At 30.2% G+C, this 20,992-nt stretch overlaps 1 protein-coding gene across 3 annotated transcripts in view; it reads right to left on the bottom strand.

The window, feature by feature from the left end:
* Window positions 1-20,992, bottom strand: part of LOC107441868 (uncharacterized) — a 257,831-nt gene that overhangs the window by 148,430 nt on the left and 88,409 nt on the right. The window lies entirely within an intron of this gene.

Genomic DNA, 20,992 nt, shown 5'->3' with positions numbered 1-20,992 from the left:
TATTTCTGGTTTAGAATTCCCTAAATAAAGTTTTTGTAGTTAAACTTACTGTATCGAATTTAAAGTAAAATTTATCTCAATTAATTTAAACGGAAAGGTTAGTCACGGAATGTGTTTTCTTGGCGGTTGACTTGTGTTTTATGCCAAATCAGCGAGAAATTAAAATTGCAAGCAGAAGTTGTACTTTTGAGCCATTTTGCAAAAGAACAAAAAACTACGTAAATAAAAAAAAATAAGGAATCACACTTCACAAAAGTATCAAAAGAAATGTTTACATATTATAGAAAACTGCCCTGCATTTGATATTTCTAAAAAAAAATTCTTTTTACATCAGCGTGAATGAACAATTTACGATTTGGAAATATTAAGAAAAACATCTATTTAAACAAATAAACACGAATTCATCTTTTTTATTCCAGAAAAAAACAGCACAGCATACCACAATTCTGTACAAGGAAAGCCACGTGGTATGCTTCATACTCACTCCGCCCCTTTTTGACTTCTCTTTCCAGACCACTTCGCCCTTCCATTTCAGTATGAATGCTCAAGACGAAAAAAAAAGAAATCAAACGATATTTTTTATCGTTATGCTTTGAGTTTTGGAAGATAAAAAAAAAACGTCAGAATAAAAGGCACGGATGGAATAAAAGAAATGAAATAGAAAGCTGACTTGGGGTTACTTACAATTCAATTTTTCGAAACAGTAACAATGTATCAGAGGAGTATGGTTGCAGTTGGACCCCGTCCACTTTCAAGAATTGAAAAAAGAAGCAGAAAAAATAAAACAGACTATTTGTTTTATCCAAAGCCTGTTTACTTTTGTTACAGCCAATTCTTCTGAAACCAGTAGTAAGAAATGAATAATAGTTTCAAGAGACTGTAAGTTACGGATTTTTTCAGTCATTTTTTATTTTCCGTAGATAATATTCTCTGTACTCTGTAATATTCTCTGTTACACTTAGAAACTTATTGGTTATTACTTACTCAAAACTCTATTATTCCCAGATGGTCAATTAACAAAGCTTTAAATGCTTATTCTTCAATTCAGTTTTAAAAAAAATTCTCTTTTCTATTGTGAAGAGTTGAGAATAAAGCACTCCTGGTCACATTTGATTTATTTTAGCGGTCAACATGAAAGATAGGCAGGTTGTCAGGTTACAAAAGTTTCGCCCATTTTTATACCATAAATTTGGTTCTTGATAATACGTAGAAGTCAACTTCGCCGAGTAGTCAACTTGACAGGTTTTACTGTATCGAAAGCAAAAGTGTCTCATAACTTTACCAAATATTAAATCAGAAGTTAAATTTGGCCTCATAATTATTTAAAGTACAGAAGAAAAGAAAATTCTATATAATATAGTGAAATCCCTGCAAAAGTGATCACTTTGAGGTGAGTTGTTTTTGCGATCAACTTAAAGAGGTATTATCTGATTTTATTGTATTAAGCATCAAGTAAAAAAAAAATTTAATTTAGTCTTACAATCACTTCAGATAAAGTAGATGAAGAGTTCTATAAGTTCTTCAGACATTATATATGATGTTAAATTTGGCCACGTACTTATTTCAGGTAGAGAAAATCTAAAAAACCTCATAATACCAAACCTCATAATGGTCACACAATCACTACAGTCGGTAAGAAGAGTTTCATAACTTTTTCAAATATTTAACAAGAGGTTAAATTTGGCCCCGTAATCATTTCAGGTACAGAAGAAAATTAAAAACCTTATAATACAGTTAAACCTGTGTTAGTTGACCACAATGACTTACTTTTATGGTCAACTTACAAAGGTAATTAACAGGCTTTACTGTATAAAGGATTAAGAAAAAAGTTAGGTTTGGTCTTACAGTCATTTCAGACAAAGTAGATGGTGAATTTTATTACTTATTCAAATATTGAATACAAGGGTAATTATGCCTTCGTAATTATTTCAAGCACGGAAAGAAATGAAAATAAATTAATAAATAAATAAATAAATACAAATACATAATAAAATAGAATATTCCAGTTGTTTTAATAGAATTAGTTACAGTACCATTAAAAATCTTAATCGTCCGTTTCAAAACTAATAAATAAATAGAATGTAGTTATCATTTATTTATTTATATTGAACCATTTATCAAAAGCCTGCTTCTCAGGGGAAAAAAAATTTAAATAGAAATAAATTCTGCAACTCAAATAAACTTTCATCTCCACACCCTTCAGTTTTTGTTTTCTTATCACACAAAAAAGATAGATTGAAGAAACTTTTTTCTCCCTCTTTTTTTAATTGATTATCGTTTAGCCACTTTAGGAGTCGCACCTCATCAAGCGAAAACTGAAATAGAATAAAAAATAGAACGAAAATGAAGCCAACTTGAAGATGAAGAGACTTTCAAGAAAGCATTATCTCTCTAATCCCACCCTTAATCGAACCCGTCACCCAACACCCACTGCAGCCCCCTTCAAGATTTCACTTTTCTCCCAGTTACGAAAAACAAAAGATTCCTTGCCGATCAGTGGCCACCCCTCTACACCCTTTCACGGAAGAGTTCGAAGCGTAGGAGTGTGAAAGAAATTGATTAGCTCTCTACCTCCAGAGACAGAACACACAAAGTATTCTGCCTGCAACCGTGATTGGAACCAACAGCAGACGATAATAAGAATGTAAAAGTAAATTCACGTGATAGAGGGCGCTGGGGTACGATTAACTTCTTAATCCAACTACTTCATTAAAAAGGGAAAGAATGATGATTAGAAGCAAAACGTGAATAGGTGTTTCAAGCTACCCCTTTAACCTCTTTGCTAACAACATTTAAGTTTGATTGAAAGGCGAGAATATACTACTTTAGTGAAGAGTAGCTACAGTGGAGTCATTTTATAACGAAATCGATTGGTTCCAGTTAAAAAAATTCGCTATAAAGGGAGTTTTTTTTATAAGGAGGTAGAAAATTTCAGTTATTGAAGTAACGGATATAAAATTTCTAGTTATTAAGTGCAAGAGTACGGAAACATAAAAGATTTATATAATTTATATGATGTATAAATAATTATGATTTTTAATTAAAAATAAAGTCAATACATATTAATTTTAAAGGAGTACTTAAAATGAGTCATTTCCAGCCTACACATAGAGTTCGAATTTTATGATTTATCCTTGGAATATAAAATGCAAAACAGGCATGTGTGAAAAAGATTTGGTTTCTCAAAAATTCTAATTTTTATTTGTAACTTAATTCAAAAATGACAAAAGTAGAAAACAAACATGTCTTAATTCTTTATGGAGAGAGAAACTTCATTATAAAGAGAATATTATGAATATTATTTAACGGTCCAATTATAATTTCCGTTATAAGAAGAATTTACTGTAATAATATTGCATAATGTATTTAAGCACATGGTGATTAAATTTTCTATTTACTAATGACATTAATAAATATTGTAATATGTAACTCAAACGATGTAATATAATATGGTATGCATATACAGCGAGACTATAAAAATAAAATTTACTATTTTTATTATTATTTTTATAATCGTCGTTGAACAGCCAACTCAATTTTTGGTTTTATGACTACTAATGCTAAACTACGTAGCCTTGAAATTTTGAACCCAATCCAGAAGACAAGGGAACTCCTGTATCAAGTATAGGGAGAAATTCGCCTTTGTGGAGGACTTTTTGATGGAACTAACCCGCCTTTGCGTTACATGGAGAGGAAAACCACAAGAACCTCCTACAGTTAGTCTGACGGCAAGGGACTCTAACCCATGATCCGTCTACCACTGAGGATATTTCACATTAGCACTGCGGCCCGTGCAAGCCGGACGCGGAATTCGTATCGACCAGCCATCCCTGGGATTCGAACCCGGTACACCTCACTAGAAGGCGAATGCTCTATCCTCTGAGCCATCGAGGCTCAATTTTCTATTTCTGAAATGTTTTTGAACAAGAGAGCACAGGTTGAATTTCATAAAATAAAAACAAACGCTGATAATGGTGAAAGAATAATGGATTATACCTCGCTCGCCGTTAGGCTACCAATGAGGTTTTCCATTTCATGCAACGCAATTTAGTGTTAGTTCAAATAATAGTCCTCTGCAAAGACGATTTGTTTCTTTAAATTCTGTGTAGGGTTGTAAAATTACAAGACTACAAAGTTAGTAGATTTAGCCTCAAATCTGATACACAATGGCTACTAACAACGTAGTAGTGAAAGAAAGTAAGACAAATCAATAACAATAGTCCCACTACCGTCAGGCTAACCAGAGGAGAGTTTCATGGTTTTTATCTAATCAACTCATGCGTATAATTAATTTGATTCGAGAACTCATTAATAAATAATTTATTGCGAAACTTGACTCTGATATTCACTTGTCTTATATTTAAATTATAATAGTATAAGGAAAACATTTTATTATTTATACTATTCACGTGCATAGTTTGTTCATATATTTAGAAAATAAAATCACTAACTGCGCTATATCATAAATTAATAACATTTAAACGTATATTCGAAAATACAGATAAACTGCTAGCAATTAATGATATTGCTCAACACTTTGAACAAACAAAACCGTAATTTTTTACCGGATAACTTTTTTTCGCTTCATTTTATTAAAAAATAAAAGTCACTACATCAACGAAACTCGAATTTTCGAATCTCTTTAGTCAAGGAAGATAAAAAAAAAAAAGGAGGGCGCAGATTTAGTGCCTTACAATACTTAAGGCAAAACTATAATTTTAAACTTTGTATACCATCTTGCTGTAAAGAATTATCTGGGCTTTATGACGGACAAATTAGTAAAATATTTTTAAAAAGTTATTAAATTTTTAAAAAAAATTATTAAAATTATCAAAACCAATTAATCATTCTCAATTTTCACAAATTTTTTTGCGCGCAGATAATGCTGCTTTCTAGTAACTTTATAAATATTAAAAAAATTTATCACAAACGCTTTTCGTGTACATAAAACTGTGATTTCCCTTTATGTTTTGCACCATCATTTTCGGAATTACCTAGAGGGCGCAGGTGGCACAGGTTAAAGACAGGCTAAACTTAAACACTCATGAATAACTGTTGCGAAATCACAGCAGTTATGGAAATACATATTATTCGCTAGAAAAGTATTATTTCATGTGATGAGAGAGCTTTCGTAAAACAGGCTTCAAAAGCTTCGCTTCCCCGATTAAACTAGTTAGACCAGAACTTTCAGAATCGGGTAACTGTAATGTTATGAGATTAAGAAATTCGAAGATATCGGGGGAAAAAATATATTTTTACCGAGGAAAGTAGATTTTTGTTTCTAATTTCATGACTTAAATTATCGTCTGCACTGTAAAATTAGGATATTTGAAATGGGAACCCATAAATAAACACTAAAAATTTTACTTAGTACAATAAAACAAAATGATTTTATCGAAAGTTACAAAGGGTGATTCGTCACATGAATCCGATTATTAGATCAACAGTTACTAAGTGATTCGTCAAATGAATCTTATAATTAGATTAAATGTCATGGAAGGTTACTTATTTTATAATTTGATGATTAGATCAAAAAGTTATTTAGAATGATTCGTCATATGAATACGATAATTTTCATCAAAAATCATTAAGAGTGATTAGTCATATGATTTTATAAATTTTGTCAAAAATTATTCAGAGTGACAAATGAATCCGATGATAAAATCAAAATTTATTCAGTGCGGCTCGACATGTGAATCCGATGATCAGGGTGATTTTACTAGACCACTTCCAAATATTTAAAAAAAAAAAAAAATTATGATTTTCTTTGCGTCGTATGAAAATGTATTTTCAATTTAAAAATTAAAAAAATTCCTCCTAGCTATTAATTTCTAACCTGGACGTTTTTAACTCCCCCGAAAACCATTAAAAAATATTGCCTAAAAATCATAAAGAAAAATAATGAAGAAATAAGTCGTCCAAATAATATTTTTAACACAGACTGACCACAGCAAAAATTTGTAACAGCAACATAAATCATTTGTAACTGATTTATTCTGTCTAGTAAAAACGATAACGATAGTTAATCATTACAGAACATAATACATCGACAAGAGTTCTAAAAGATTTGTCGGGTATAAAATAAGAGTGAATCATACTTGTCCCTTTGTCCACAATCGAGAATTTATGAATTAATAGTCCTTCTCCCAGACAAGTCTTATTCTTTTGAGAAATCAAACAATTTATGGCTTAGAAAAAATTGTTCTCTTTACTGGGTTATCTTTAGAATTAGATTAAAAGAGGCCATTACCAGACCATAATGGCTTTTTAGTTATCGTGATAGCAATTGGGGATAATCGTATTTTGGAAAGGAAACCTGGAAAACATAACCGATATAACTTATGATTACAAAATTTTATTTTCAATGATATAATCTAGTTACATAACATGATCAATTTAAAAAGTATTTTTGAAATGTAATTTACATTGTGATGTGCGTTATTTTGATGTGTAATATTGAAATTGAAATATTTTGACATTATAATCTACCCATGCTATACTTTAACGTCATATTTTGACCCTGCAATATTTGAACGCGTGATTTTGACCATGTGATATTATTGCGGGGGTATTTTGACGTGCAATAATTTGAAGAGAAACATTTTACACGCAATAAATTGATGAGATATTTTTTTCCACGCGATGTTTTGAAATTGCATTCTTTCCCCAAACTGATGTGACAAAATAGATTACTTTTTTCTCACTTTCATTTGAACTTACGCGTACACGTATTTCGTAACGCTAATCTTATTTTCTATCTCTCAGTGGTACGGTGATTAGAAGCGAAATTTTCGTGCTAATGCCATGAAGCTCAAGTACCTTTAGCGTGAGAGTTAAGTAAAACGTGGGGTCTACCTGGTCAAGGGGTCTTACAGATCAGCCAAATGCTCTGTAGCAAAATGGCAGAAGGTTCACATCTCGTCACATCGTATATTTCTCTTCCACACGGTGGTAAAAGAAGCCTACATTTCTTTTCGCGTTGGCAACAAAGAAATGAAATATCAAGTGCGTGAGTTGTCATATGCATGAAAGCATACATATACAAGTTTGCAAATTTCTGAAGGAAATTCTTTTCTACTGTGGACAACGAAACGATGAAACAAACTGATCTATAAGTTGGGAAGAATTGAAAGCGAATAGTTCATAACAAACAAAGTGTTCTATCATAAAAAAGTAATTGTTCTTTAAAACCATAATTATCATTTTGCTTCTGCAAGTTTTTCTATTGCCTTTCATTTATTTTCAATCTGAAAATTTTTTATTTCAATAATTTATTAACTAAAAATTTTAATTTTTTAAAGAGGAATTAATTTTTAAGATTTTAATACATTGAAATTAAGTTTTTACGCCAGAACACATTTCAAATGAGTTTAATTTGTAACTCTTTGGGGGTTGTGGAGCGTTAGCAAACAGGGACGGAGCCCCACTAGTTTAAAATTAGCATCGCAGGTTTGAGTTGGAATTTATACAGCTAATACTTTACTGATAGTACGCAATTTATTCTAAAGTGTTTAGTTACTAGAATATCATTCAATTAATCCCTTGGACCCAAGCGTCCTGGTATTAGAATAGATATTTACATTCTCTAGATTCTTAATTTTTAATTTTTCTTAACGGCGAAAAGTCGTCCTTGGAATGAGCACTTAAGCTTGCATAAGAATAAATAAATAAATAGCAAAAACAGTAAAAAATCTCACTACCTCATTACTTGGCCCTACAGTGCTCATATATTATAGAACAACTAACTAAAAAAAGAAAGAAACGAAAAATTCGATAAAGAAAAATACAGTTTTGTAACAAAGAAAAGCAGTTTATCTCAAACAATTCAAGCTGTCCTTAACACTATAAATGATACTTTTTCATTACAATAAAACTGTAAAAATCATCATTTATCACATCACTTCAAAATTCAAATTGTTAAATCTTATCGATTCATCAGTCATACAACAAAGCCGAAACCCTTTCATTAAAAATAAAAAAATATCTTCGCATTTAGCGAACGCAATCGTGGCCATCTGCTTCAGCAACACCTGTTGCTCTTAAAAGGGAAGTTATTTGACCCCTCCCCTAAGCAACTCTTCTTTTCAAAAATCAGATAGTTACCTTGTTATTTATAACTAGCTACTATAACTACTAATCTAAGAGAGTATTTTCCAACTCATTCACGAGCGCGCTCATTAAATTCGAAAAGAAAAATTGGTTCTGCTATTACTCTACAGAATAGTTGGAAAAAAGAGCCGTTTAACAGAAGTAAATTAACAGAATACACCCCATAATTTAAGCAATTTCAAAAGATTGTTATATCCTTTTCAAAGGGGAAAAAAACTATGTCATCTTTTTACAGTTCCAAGATATTAAAAAAGAAAGAAAAGCAGGAAGCTTTTACCATAAAAGCAGTAATTTTCTAACACCCTCTTCATAAAAAGATTCTACTGCAGAACCTCCCCATTAAGGTCGAAGAATTTCTTGACCCCCCTGTTATTTCGTGAACCACCCTGGAATTTTTTCTTCTTCTCCTTTGGGTCAAAAAGTCAGATAGATAGAAAACACGATAAAACTAAATGAGAATTCTATATACAACGGCTAAATACCTTGTTTTTTTTCCCTCTACCGCGATTGAAATCTAAGGTTAGAGTTAAATGGGTTTCATAATTGCAGATAAATCGTTATTTACCTGCATAAGAAAGAAAAAGAATAGCAAAACTAGAGCCATTTTAAAAGACTCGAAAACACTCAGAATACGATAAAGGTAAACATAGATTTATAGAACAGCCAAATGGAATGAAATATTTAAAATATGAAATAAGTGCTCGCTATTTCTTTATATAAAAAGATAATAGTCCAAGAAAGTTTTCCATTGTTGGTGCACCCTTTTTAGTCAGAAAAATTATTTGATAATATTCTTAATTAAAAAAAAAAAATTTGATTTGGAGATTTTTGGTTGTTATCCGATTAAATTCAATAAAGTTAAAACGGTATTTAACTGTAAATTATAAATTTATCTTTTATCTAACGTAACTTAATAGTAATATTTAGTTATTTCCTATCGTGTTATTATTACGTTTTTTATTTCAATTTTTATTCAAAATTAATAGCCTAAAACTAAAACTTTTGTTCCTTTATTACCTTATTAAACAGCATTTTGTGATAAAGATTAGTTATCTCATAATTTTAAGTCACGTTATTAAACAAAGTTCAAATATAATTGTTTACAACGTAAGTTGTACGTAAAATAAGCACATATGTTTGTAACTTAAGTTTCATACAAAATATATGGTATCACAAGTTAAGTTATACTCAAATACGTGCTCATACTTTACATCATGTTTGGATTGAAGACGACAATTTAAGTTAAATTTAATGCAAATATAAATTTTCACAAGTTAAATTATATTCAAATAAATACATTGCATTGATATAAGTATACACTGTTAGAAATTTCTCGGAATTTTTTTTTAAATAACAAATTTAATTGTTATTTTACCATACTCAACCAATATAGTTAAATTACCATAAAAAAAGATGGATTCGAACCGTTAACTGTTAGAGAAATCCTTTAATGACTGCTTTCACCTAATACTGTTAAACAACCAGAATTCTATCATCGCAAACTAGGCCCACTTTACGAAGTCAATTAGGTCCTAACAACTGAGTACATACTACAGGGTGTATAGCCAAATTATTCAACAAAAAATAAATTTGCACTTTTCAAGCACTCAAAAAATATTTTTCAGCACTTTAAAAAAGTATCATAATTAGGCAGGGTTGGAAAGTTTTTGACAATTGACAGTTATGTCAACAAAAAAAAAAACTTTTGGCATTATTTTTGACAATTGTCAAAAATCATGAAATTTTAAACATGTAAAACGAAGGGCGTTTTCATACGCTACGGACTGACAATACTCTGAAATAGATTGGGGTTGAATTAATTGCGAAAACGTTGAATAGAACAGTGTGAACTGTGTCTTTTTGCATAATTCGTAGCGAAAATCAACATGGTGAAGGAAAAATCTAATTCTAAAAAAGGGAAAATTAAGCACTTTTTAAAAACACCCAAAGAAAAAGCACCTTTAAGGGCTTTTAATAAACGAAAATCGAAAATAAGCACCTTTAAGCACTTTTTAAAAACACTACGCACCCTGTACTATAGCCGAGAGGGTTGATCTGTCAATCTCATGACCTGCTGGACAGGAGTTCATATCCCAGCTGTGGAACTACATTATTTTTTCCATTCTTTCAATATATGAAGAGTCAGCATGTTAACAGCTATGATATTATATTGGACAAACTATTGACGGTTATTTTACCGTAATTTTAGAATGAAAAATCTAACAATGTAGGTATATTTATTATTTGAGTTATGCTCCATAGAAGTATAAAAATTTATAAATTAAAATGACTACTCAACTGAGTTTTAGATGATACTTTGTTAGTTGTATCTTGGCGACACACTCACAGCAACAAAACATAACTTCAAAAAGTCGGGGCCAATCTTTTTCATCTAAATCGAGATAGTTCTCGACGAAAACACACGTCCTGGGCATTAAATTTATAACGGGAAGCGTTGTCGGGACAGCTGTCCGCCAGCAAATGAGCATACCTATGGGACAGAAGCATGGCAGAAATACATCATGGTTGGCAATAATAAATCAGATGAGATAAGACATAGGAAACGATGCTATGCATTCCTAATAACCATGGGAAAAAAAAGAAGGAAAATATCTACGGAATCGATATTGCGGCTCTCGATGAGCGACCAAGATTTAAGAAATAAAATATTGTTCTGATGGTAAAGATAGGACTAACAAAGTAATAACTTTCTGAGACTGTGTTTATGGAAGAAGATTGTATATTGAGCAAGATAAAGATTTGATGATAGCATGGGTTATAATAGTAATCTCTATAACAAAACCTTTTGGGATAACTTTACTAAACTAGAATATCATTATTAATATTTCGGTTTACCGACTCTCATTTAATCGGAAACCTAAACCATCTTTAATATGCTAAGCAGTGTCTGACACTGTGTTACTGGAAAATATAACTAAATGGTATTGAGCAAGAACAAGATGTCATGATTGCGTGAGTATAATATAAATCTTAAAAAAATCTATTTAACTTAAATATACTATCATATAACTCTCCTGGTTTAAAACTTCGATTTACCGTTACGCGTAAAACCGTAAATCTTTACAAACCACAGATAAGATACGCCGCACAGATAAGAAAATTTTCCTCTCGAATTCTCTTTTTCCTTCATTACTAATTTAAAATTTAAAGTGTAGAAAAAGTGAGTTCAGCCAGTCAAGCCATGAAGTTTCAAATACTGAGAAGAAAATTTTAAAATTTCAAAATGAAAATAAATTATGAAAAGATAACTTATGATTGCGCAACGGTGAAGTTGTCTTCGAATAATTAGTTTGCATTTTAATATTTTGAAGTTTTTTTTTGAAGCAAACTTAAACTTTATGACTTATTTTCGGTACGCCTGAACTTACTTTTTCTTTCTTTTAAATTAGTAATGAGGAATAAAGGGAATTTTCTGCGAAAATTTTCTTCTGCGGTATGGCGTCCAATTAATATTCAATTTCGACATTCTGTTAATGGAAAATAATATTTCAGGTATTGAACTAGGACAAGAAGTCATGATTACACGAGCATAATAATTATCTCTAAAAAATCTATTGAACTACCTCGTAACTCTCCTGGTTAAAAGTTCGATTTACCGTTACGCGTAAAACCGTAGATTCTTACAAACCAACTTTAATATTCAAAGCTATTTCTGGCATTCTATTTATGGAAAATATTTTTTCATGTATTGAGCAAGATAAAGATGTCGTGATTGCATGAGTATAATAAATATCATAAAAAAATCTTTTGGAAAAAAATTTAAATAATATCACATTACTTTCTTTATGAAACCTTTGATTAACCGTTACTCGTATAACCGGAAACATTTAAAACAGTTGTAAATATCCAATGCAAGGCAATTTCTGAAAATGAAATTCCGTTAAAACCTTCTCGTTAAGACTTCAATTTAACGTAATTCGCAAAACCGGAAATTTTTACGAACCACCGTTAATATTTGAAGCAATTTCTGGCATTTTGTTTAAAAACATATTTTATACATTGAGCAAGATAAAAATGTTCTGACATTGTGTTTAAAAAAATATTTTATACTTTGAGCAAGATAAAAATGCAATGATTGCACGAGTATAATTATAATCTTTGAAAAAATATTGAACTTAATATACTATCATATAATATACTATCACGTAAAATCGGAAATATTTGCAAACCAACTGTTAATATTCAAAGCAATTTCTCACATTGCGTTTATGGAAAATATTTCATGTAATGAGAAAAATAAAGATTTAATGATTGCATAAGAATAATAACAATCTCAACAAAAACTTCAGGAAAAAACTTAAATATATCATAGGAATATCGTCATTAAAGTTTTGATTTACCGTAACTCGTATAACCTGAAATCTTCATAAACCATCGTAAATATTCAAAAAAACTTCTAATATTGTGTTGATGGAAAATATTATTTTATGTAATGAACAAGACAAAGATGGCGGGGCTTGCATTAGTATAATAACAAATTTCAAAAAATCTATTGAAAGAAATTATATATTTCCCAATATTTAACATTCTTAATCAATTGTGAAACATTTATAAATCAGTGTTAATATGCAGCGTAATTTTTTTCTTTGTTTATTTTTGTTAAAATTCATTTTTGAATGTTGTCACTATGATTTTATAAAATAAGGCATTAAACTTTAGTTTTCAATTAATGGATAAGTGCCATAAAAACTCAAGACAAGTATTTTTTTTAAATATATATANATTTTGTGAAGGGTCCGTTTTTAAGTTAAAATATTTTGTGAAGGGTCCGTTTTTATGAAAAGATATTTTGTGAAAGGTCCGTTAACGGACCCAAATTTCTTCTAAACAGATATATATATATACCATTATATTTCTGATATATATACCATTATACAAGACAGGATTTCTTTTTTTCTTTTTTTTTTTTTTTTCGTTTTGAGTAACCAAAATCGCGAGAATAAAATAAAACTTCAACAGCTGAATTTGTAAATTTTGAAGTTGCTGAGATTTAATTTGTTAAAATATATTCCAGTCAATCCTATTTCCAATTTAAATTGTATCAAAAGCTTTTTCGCTATTTTTCCTATCGTGCAACAGCAATCTCAAAATTTCGCGCAGTATGTTCCATAACAATCTTTTTTAAAATTTTTTATTCTTAAGACATTGTTTTATTCTAACTTTAATACGTAAACAGGAGAATATTGCAAATAGAAAAAATAACGAAACTTTTATTCGTACAAAAGAAACAAGAATGTTTGAAATAACTCTTGGGGCTTCGTGAAATGATGTTGTCGTTATGTGAGGGGGAAGGGGAGAAATGATTCTATAATGAAAAGTAGAAGAAGAAACATAGAATATTCGAAAATGTCTCCTAAGTTTACAATTTCATAAATAATATTCCCATCTTAAGGCACTCATCAAAAAAGATAAATGTTCGGCAAAAATGTGTTCACCCTAACAGTTTAAATCTCACCAGCCCAAAATAAGAAAGGGCCATTCCCCAATATTTATTCTATTCCAATCTTTTTCCATCTATCCCATAAGGATTGGAAATGGAACGAAAATCACGATTTCAGTTCAATGGAAATCACCCGATACGATTATTGATAGATTTTTATTTTTTATTTTATATGCAAAAAAATTACTTAAAAGAGGGTGAGGTTAAAGCGAACGGAGGGACGATAAAAAATATTTAAAGAAAAATTTCCTATTTTCGTCTGCTAGCGGGTTAGAAAGGAAAGTTGTTATTAGTTTAAGTTTTTGAGTAAGGGGAATGGTAGAAGGGAGGACAACGTGAAAAATGACGTATTTGCATATTTTTCTCGACGGGCAATAAAGGGTAGTGATTATCATTTCCTTTTTTGAATGGAATAAAGAATGTGTCTTTTAATTTATCAAGAGAGAAGGAAAGGAAGAAAAAAAAAATCGAAAATTTGACTTGTAAATTTGTGAAATGGAAATGTTCTGGGTGAAAATGCTTTCAAATTTTATTTATTTATTTACTTTTTGAACAGGAGCAATATGGCGTTTTTATAATTTGAAAATGTTGGGGGTGGCGTAGTTAAATAGATGTTTGTTGTCCGGGGAAGGATGGAATAATATTGAAGATAAATTTTCGCCATTGAATTGCAAATTTTCGAAATGAAAAACTTCCCAATTAAACAAAGTCGAACATTTAAAATATTTGTCGGCAGTGAATTAAAAAAAAACTTGTTTTTTATTTATTCATTTTAAAGAAAGTGTGGGAAATTACAGAAAACTCTTATTTAATAAAAACTAGGGCAAGTGCGAATGGTTTGAAAGTTTAAAATTGTTCCGAGAAACCCATTGAAAATCCATAACTTAATAAATATCTGCATGAAGTATGTTTCGAAAAATAATAAACTTGTAGTCAGAGAAAAATATTTAAATTACACTTTACAAGTTTGCAGAAGAATATAAAAGAAAAAGGAAATTTAAAAAGTAGTTTCCTTGCATGGGGGAAAAATTTAGTTAGCTGTAAAATCGGAGTCAGAAAAACTAGCAATAAACAAAGGGTAGTCATAAGTAAGGTGCTGTGGCAACGATAGTCAAACGTTTTCGAAAAAGTGCCTCAATATCTGAAATGGAAAAAATAAAAAGTTATGCTTCTTAAAAACCAACGAAAAACCACAAAAAGAAAAAAAAAATTTGATAGGTTGATCATGGGAATTTTACCTTAATATAACATTTTAATTCCACGTAAGTTGGAACAGCGGAGATTTAAAAAATAGTGTATTAATATAGTAGGTAATCTTATGTGGTGGGTAAGGCCAATAAAATCACACACATAAAAGTTTTATTTTTCACGAATGTAAACTGAGCGTTGCTAGGACCACGAAACTTTATTTACAATGGGATACCTGCAAGTGACGTAGAGTGGGTATTTTTATCCTGATTGGTTGTTTAAACGTAGCATTTGTTTACGTTAGCAAATGTTCTTCCCACTCTATTTCGAGTAAGTCAAGTATTAAATTCTCTTAAGTGACACACTCTGTATTCTTTCAAAAAAGATTCTTTTGCAAGGACTTCAATTATTTCGCAATACATCTCTTACTTAACGCTTAGACAGACATGAAGCCAAGTAGAACATAATTAAACTAATTATGCATCGAAGTTGCCAGGTACACACAAAACAAAAATATATCACGGTTACAATAAAAATTCATTAACAGATAATAAATCTAAGTTAAGTAAAAGAAGTAGAAGAGGAATTATATTTCAACCAATTCGATGTGCGATACCGGGCTGTATTTAATTAACTTCACATTAAATAACATTCTAACTTATTTAATCAACTTTCATTCTAACTTATTAACTTAGATCAACTTTAACACTTTTAAGCGATCAGCTGCAGCTGACGTCACAGGACACATATGTGGGTATCTGTAATCTTCTTTGCGAAGTGCAAGCACCCAATTAGAATGTTCGATATATTTAAATTTTGAAGATATACTGAATGCATATATATTTCCACGTTAATTATGTATTTTATAACTGAAATTAATTATTCCTATAACTATATACTTATATTTATATATACTTATAACTTGTAGATAGCAATGAATATTAAATGTTATACTGCCATTAATTTGCTTTGTAATTATTCATCCAAAATCCACTTTATTATATTCATATTAAATTGAAAAACATTTATTCACAAACGTTAATTTACTACACTACCTGAAAGCCAAATCTCGATCTTCATAAAACGAGTCGTAGTGTTTTAATATTTTTAATAAAAATTACCAAAAAAATAAAATGAAATAAAATAAAAACAGGCGGTAAGCTTTCTTCTTAACGTTGATTCATATCTCAAACAACATTTACTCGAAAATTTGAACCTATACAAACATAAAATGCTCATATAAAAATATTTATTCATACATATTTTTACGACCATGACATTATGAACATTAGCAAGAAGATGATTCACTTCTAGGATAAACTAAGCGCACACTCAAACAAACAATCGTGATCAAAACTTGCAGTCAAAATCCCTTTATGACCAACTGTAAGACCAAAAAGAAAACAGAACAGGTGTAGTTGAGTTTATCTAACAATTAAAATACTCCCACTTTTTCCACTAATCTGCCAACACCCAGGTATAATTCCCTCATAAAAATACTCCCCCAGTATCACTTGTAAAAGTAACTACCACCCACAATTGCATCTCCACCTTTCCAATTTCAATGTACCACGAGAAATAGATAAGAAATTGTTCGAATGGAAGACATAAAATGGAAACTTAGGGAGGTATCGAACTCAAAGTATGATGAAGATACTTTTGGACAAGCGTGGGCGATATGACTTCATCACGTGGTTTCAACAATACAAGTGGGTGAATAATAACAGGTGGAAAGGAGTGTTTGCACCCTGTAGGGCCCCCCGCCACTTTATTTTATCCTAATTGAAGCTGAAGGTGCAAATTGGAATCTTATCAAATACGGAATCATCAATTGTAGGGAAATCAGTCCTTTAATGTCAAAATTATGTTTTGAATGGTGATATTTTTACAAGGGATATTTTTAGAAGGTGGGAGCACAGCACAAATCTAAACTCTTAAGTTCAAACAACTATTAAGTTTCAATTTAATTCACGGTAGAAATTTTAGAGTAAATTTATGATTCTGTCCAGAGATGGAAATCACCTATTAAAAAAAAGGGCAATTATTTTAACTAAATGAATATTTTCTTCTGTTAGCTACTACTTAATTTTTGGAAAAAGAAAAAGAAAAAAAAAACATTTGATTGACGGGAAAACAGTCGTTTTTCAAATCAGAATTCGGATAGAATTCTCACAACTCCCAAGACGTATAAGTCAAGCTAGATCAAAATAGGTTAACATAATTATCGCCAAAAAAAAAAAAATCCCATCTTTTTAGAATCACCCTGTATATACAGGGTGATTCTAAAAAGATGGGCAAAACTTTAGGAAGTGATAGTACACACCCAAGCAAACAGTTTTTATCAAAGAATGCATGATCGAAAACAAAACGCAAAACCACTAGAGGGCATAAAAGTTTATGTTCTTATATGAGGCAAAAACACACAAAGAATTATAAAGTTAAGTTATAAAAGCAAATTTAATGGCATGTGATTACAATAAGTGTTCAAAACAGTGAGCAAGAAAGCTATATACTTTTATANCTACTTCTGACACAAGAACTTAAATATTGCCCAAAAAACATAACGTACGCAACGCCTATAGTTTTTCTCATAAATTTAGTCTTTAAGATAATCATATATTCTAAAAGTCAATGAAAAAAGTTATTATGGTATCAATTTCATTTAAATAGAAAAATACATTGCATAAGTAGTGAATAGCGCATATAACATAAATATCTATAGAATTCAGAATCAGCTTCAGTTATTGTTAATCCTTGTGAGAAAAAAACTCGAAACTCATGATGTAATGTAAACTTTTCAGCAGTAAAAGCATGGCAATTACTTAGCACAATTGTTATGTTTTTTAAAACCGTTTATAAATATCATGTTGCTGATGACACAACATTTCAAAAACAATCGAAATCAGCTTCTGAAAAAATTCATCAAAAATAAAAAAAGTTTAAAAGTTTAATTGGCGTTAATTGATATTTCCAAATTCGTAATTTAATGTAAACTTTTCACCAATACAAGCTTGACAATTATTTAGCATAATGATTATGTTTTTTAAACTGTTCAAAAATAACGTTGCTTATGACAGAACATTTTAAAAACAATCATAATTAGTTTCTGAAAAAAATTCATAAAATTATTTTTCCTAAAAAATAAAAATAAAAAAAAATTCCACAGATTAATTGAAGTTAATTGATATTTTCAAATACAATACTATATGGTATTACTTTAAAATCACGGTGAAGTTTTTATTAGCTTCCTGAAAAATAACATGTTTACGAAAGGATGTTAAAAAGATTACTGAAATAAGCGCGTTATTAATGTCTAAGTAACTTTTCACTCTTGAAAAAAAATAATTATTTTTTTAAATATACATAATTGATGATATTAAATTAAATACAGCATGACAATTATTTGATGCAATGATTACATTTCGAACAGTTAAGTTCTTCGAACGGTCCCAAAAGATAAATTTAATAAATCAATTTGAAATGCAAAATTAGACTTCTGTGCAAGAAATCAAATAAACGTTATGTTTTGCGAAATTTATTTTGGAAATCAGTAGCAAGAAATTTAATTTTACTTTCCAGAAGTACCTGTCATTTTAATAAAACTAATCAAGTCGAAAATGCTGTTCGTAAAACGGTTACTTAACTTATGTAACGTATTTAGTAGCACATATTACTAAGTAACTGGAAAGCATCAATTCATCGCGAATCAGCAGTACATCTAAAGAAAAAATACTTGCTAGTTAAGAGGTCAAAATTAAATCTTAAAATTAGAATTTTTAGATAGAATTTCTTCTCCCTTTTATTCTTAGTCTCCTTAACAAGAATCATCAACTAAAATTCGTTTAAAAAGAAAACTAATATACTCTAAAAAATTTTGATAACTGTACAGAACGTCATAGAATGGTTCGCAATTGTTTCTAAAGCATTAAACAAGTTCTTTTCTAAATCATGCTTAAAAGCAAGCTGTTTAAAGATATTTAAAGCGACTTAATTTTGAAAATATCCTTAAGCATAAAATAGCAATACCTAAACTTGTAATTTCCAATAATAATAATAACAAATGCTTTTTCTTGAAAAAAAAATTACGTTCAAAAAGTGTAAAAAAAAAAAAAAACTAAAATTTAATATAAATTCACAACTTTATGCAGAAAGCGTCATAAGTATATTTCATTATAAAAAATATAGTACAGCAATGCTTAATGCTCTTTTGAATAACACGAGGCAAAAATTATTAGTTATATGTATAAGAAAGCTGTCACATCAAATAGCGATAAATTTCTCCGTCAGACTTTCAGAGTATTAAAAGCATTGTTTCTATATGCTTAAACCACCTTTTTATATGCTGTCTTAAAACCACCTTCGCAAATTAAAAAGAACAAATTTAAACTTACAGTATTATATTTTCGTTGTTTGTGCCCTGTCTATAAAAACATAAGAGATAAGCCAATCTAAAGGATCATGGTAAATTGTCATCCCATTAATAAAGCAAACTAAGCAATACGGGTGCTAAATTTATTCCTGGAATGAAAGTAGACCATTAACAGCCTCTCTCCAAAAGCCTCTAAGAGCCAACTTTCCAGTTATCCCTGTCATCTATCCGATGGCCGTTAATCATAAGCCACTATGCAGCAAGTGACACTTAAAACATCCCGTGGTTAAGTTATTAGCAATTTCTTGATTGGTCAGCCTATTAATTCCAGTCTCCAATTACAATTCAGTGACTTGAAGGATTAGTCCTCTCCCTAGAAACCCAGAAGCGCAACGATGATTGGTCATAAAACTCTTAAAGCTGATGGCTTTAAGCCATCGTTTAATATGGATAAGGTATAAACGCTGGAGTCGTTAATGATGTGACATGTTATGAGAAGATAAAAGCGGCTTTGTTGGTTTGAAACATCAACAACCAGGTTCTTCTTTTAAGTAGGCAGGTGAGAGACCACTATGTTCACGTCATTAAAAGTGAAGATGGAAATTTATTCCAACTAAAAATCAATGTGGGCTGATTGTTTTTGAATGGTTATAAATTGATAAGATATCATTGAAGGCAACAATGAGCTCTAGACGGATGTTATAAACATGGAATGTTTTCCCAAAAAAATTACCAAGAAATATTCGTATTTATGGTCGTATCAGACACTTAATTTTTAAACACAACATGGTTACGATAGTTCTCAAAAATTCACATTCAAAATAAAAATTTAAAAATAAATGTCTTAAATCTGCAAAATGTCTACATATTGAGAATTTTTTTGCTTTTTTTTCTATTCGATACATGACTTTTTGTTTCTAAAATAACAGGGAGGGAATTATTCAGATTTTTAACTATTGAGAGAAAAATGTACCCATAGTCTTTACCTCCCCTAGCAACAATTTTACCTTGGCCCCATTTGGGTTCAAAATTTGCTTTACAGGGACCTATGCATATTGGTTCAATATTGGGTTCATGCACCGAGGAACCAATATTGGGATGTCTAGTTTTTTAATATTGGTTCTAAAATGGCCTACATTGGCCAATATAAAACATACAATGGTTAAAGAATGGATATAAAATATCGAGTGAATCTCGCAACGCTATATAGGACTGATATTGTTTGTAAAGTGGCTGTAAAATATCAAGTGAATCGGAAAATTCTATCTAGGGTCAATATCGGAAAAATAAAGGCCCTTTGAACCCCTACTGAGCCACGATTCATGAATATTGGCTCAATGAGGGCTAATAGGGTCTATATCATTGTTATTTAATTTGCGAAAGTATGATTTACAACTTTGAATCGAGTAATGGCCTCAAAAAACGTTGCAAAAGTACAGGCCGCTGCGTCATACAGATATCGTTGCAGCGCCCATGAAAAGCACTGCACGATCGCAGCCTAATACACATAAAGTGTTAATCATTATAAATAAATACAAAGGCTACAGGTGAATGATTCTAGCTTGATATACATACACACACTGCAGATGAATGAGTCATTACCTAATATACATATATGCGGCTGATAAAAGTCATGAGTCATGGTTTAATACATCTGAGATTATGCATACCTTGTAAAAAAATATAAAAAATAGCGCACTTAAATAAGCTGCCTGAGGAATAAGCCTAGAATCATGGCTTAATATATAATGAAATTATATGAAAGGAAAGAAACACTACAGATAAAAGGTTGCACAGTTTGTAAAGCTTATGAAAAAAAAACAACACTTCCAGGTCAAAAATTACTATGTGTGGATGAATGAATG

Source organism: Parasteatoda tepidariorum, chromosome 5 (genome assembly GCF_043381705.1).
Source record: "Parasteatoda tepidariorum isolate YZ-2023 chromosome 5, CAS_Ptep_4.0, whole genome shotgun sequence".
In the NCBI taxonomy this organism is placed as follows: Eukaryota; Metazoa; Arthropoda; class Arachnida; order Araneae; family Theridiidae; genus Parasteatoda; species Parasteatoda tepidariorum.
The sequence above is the reverse complement of the archived record's forward strand: the minus strand, read 5'-3'. Positions and strand labels throughout refer to the sequence as shown.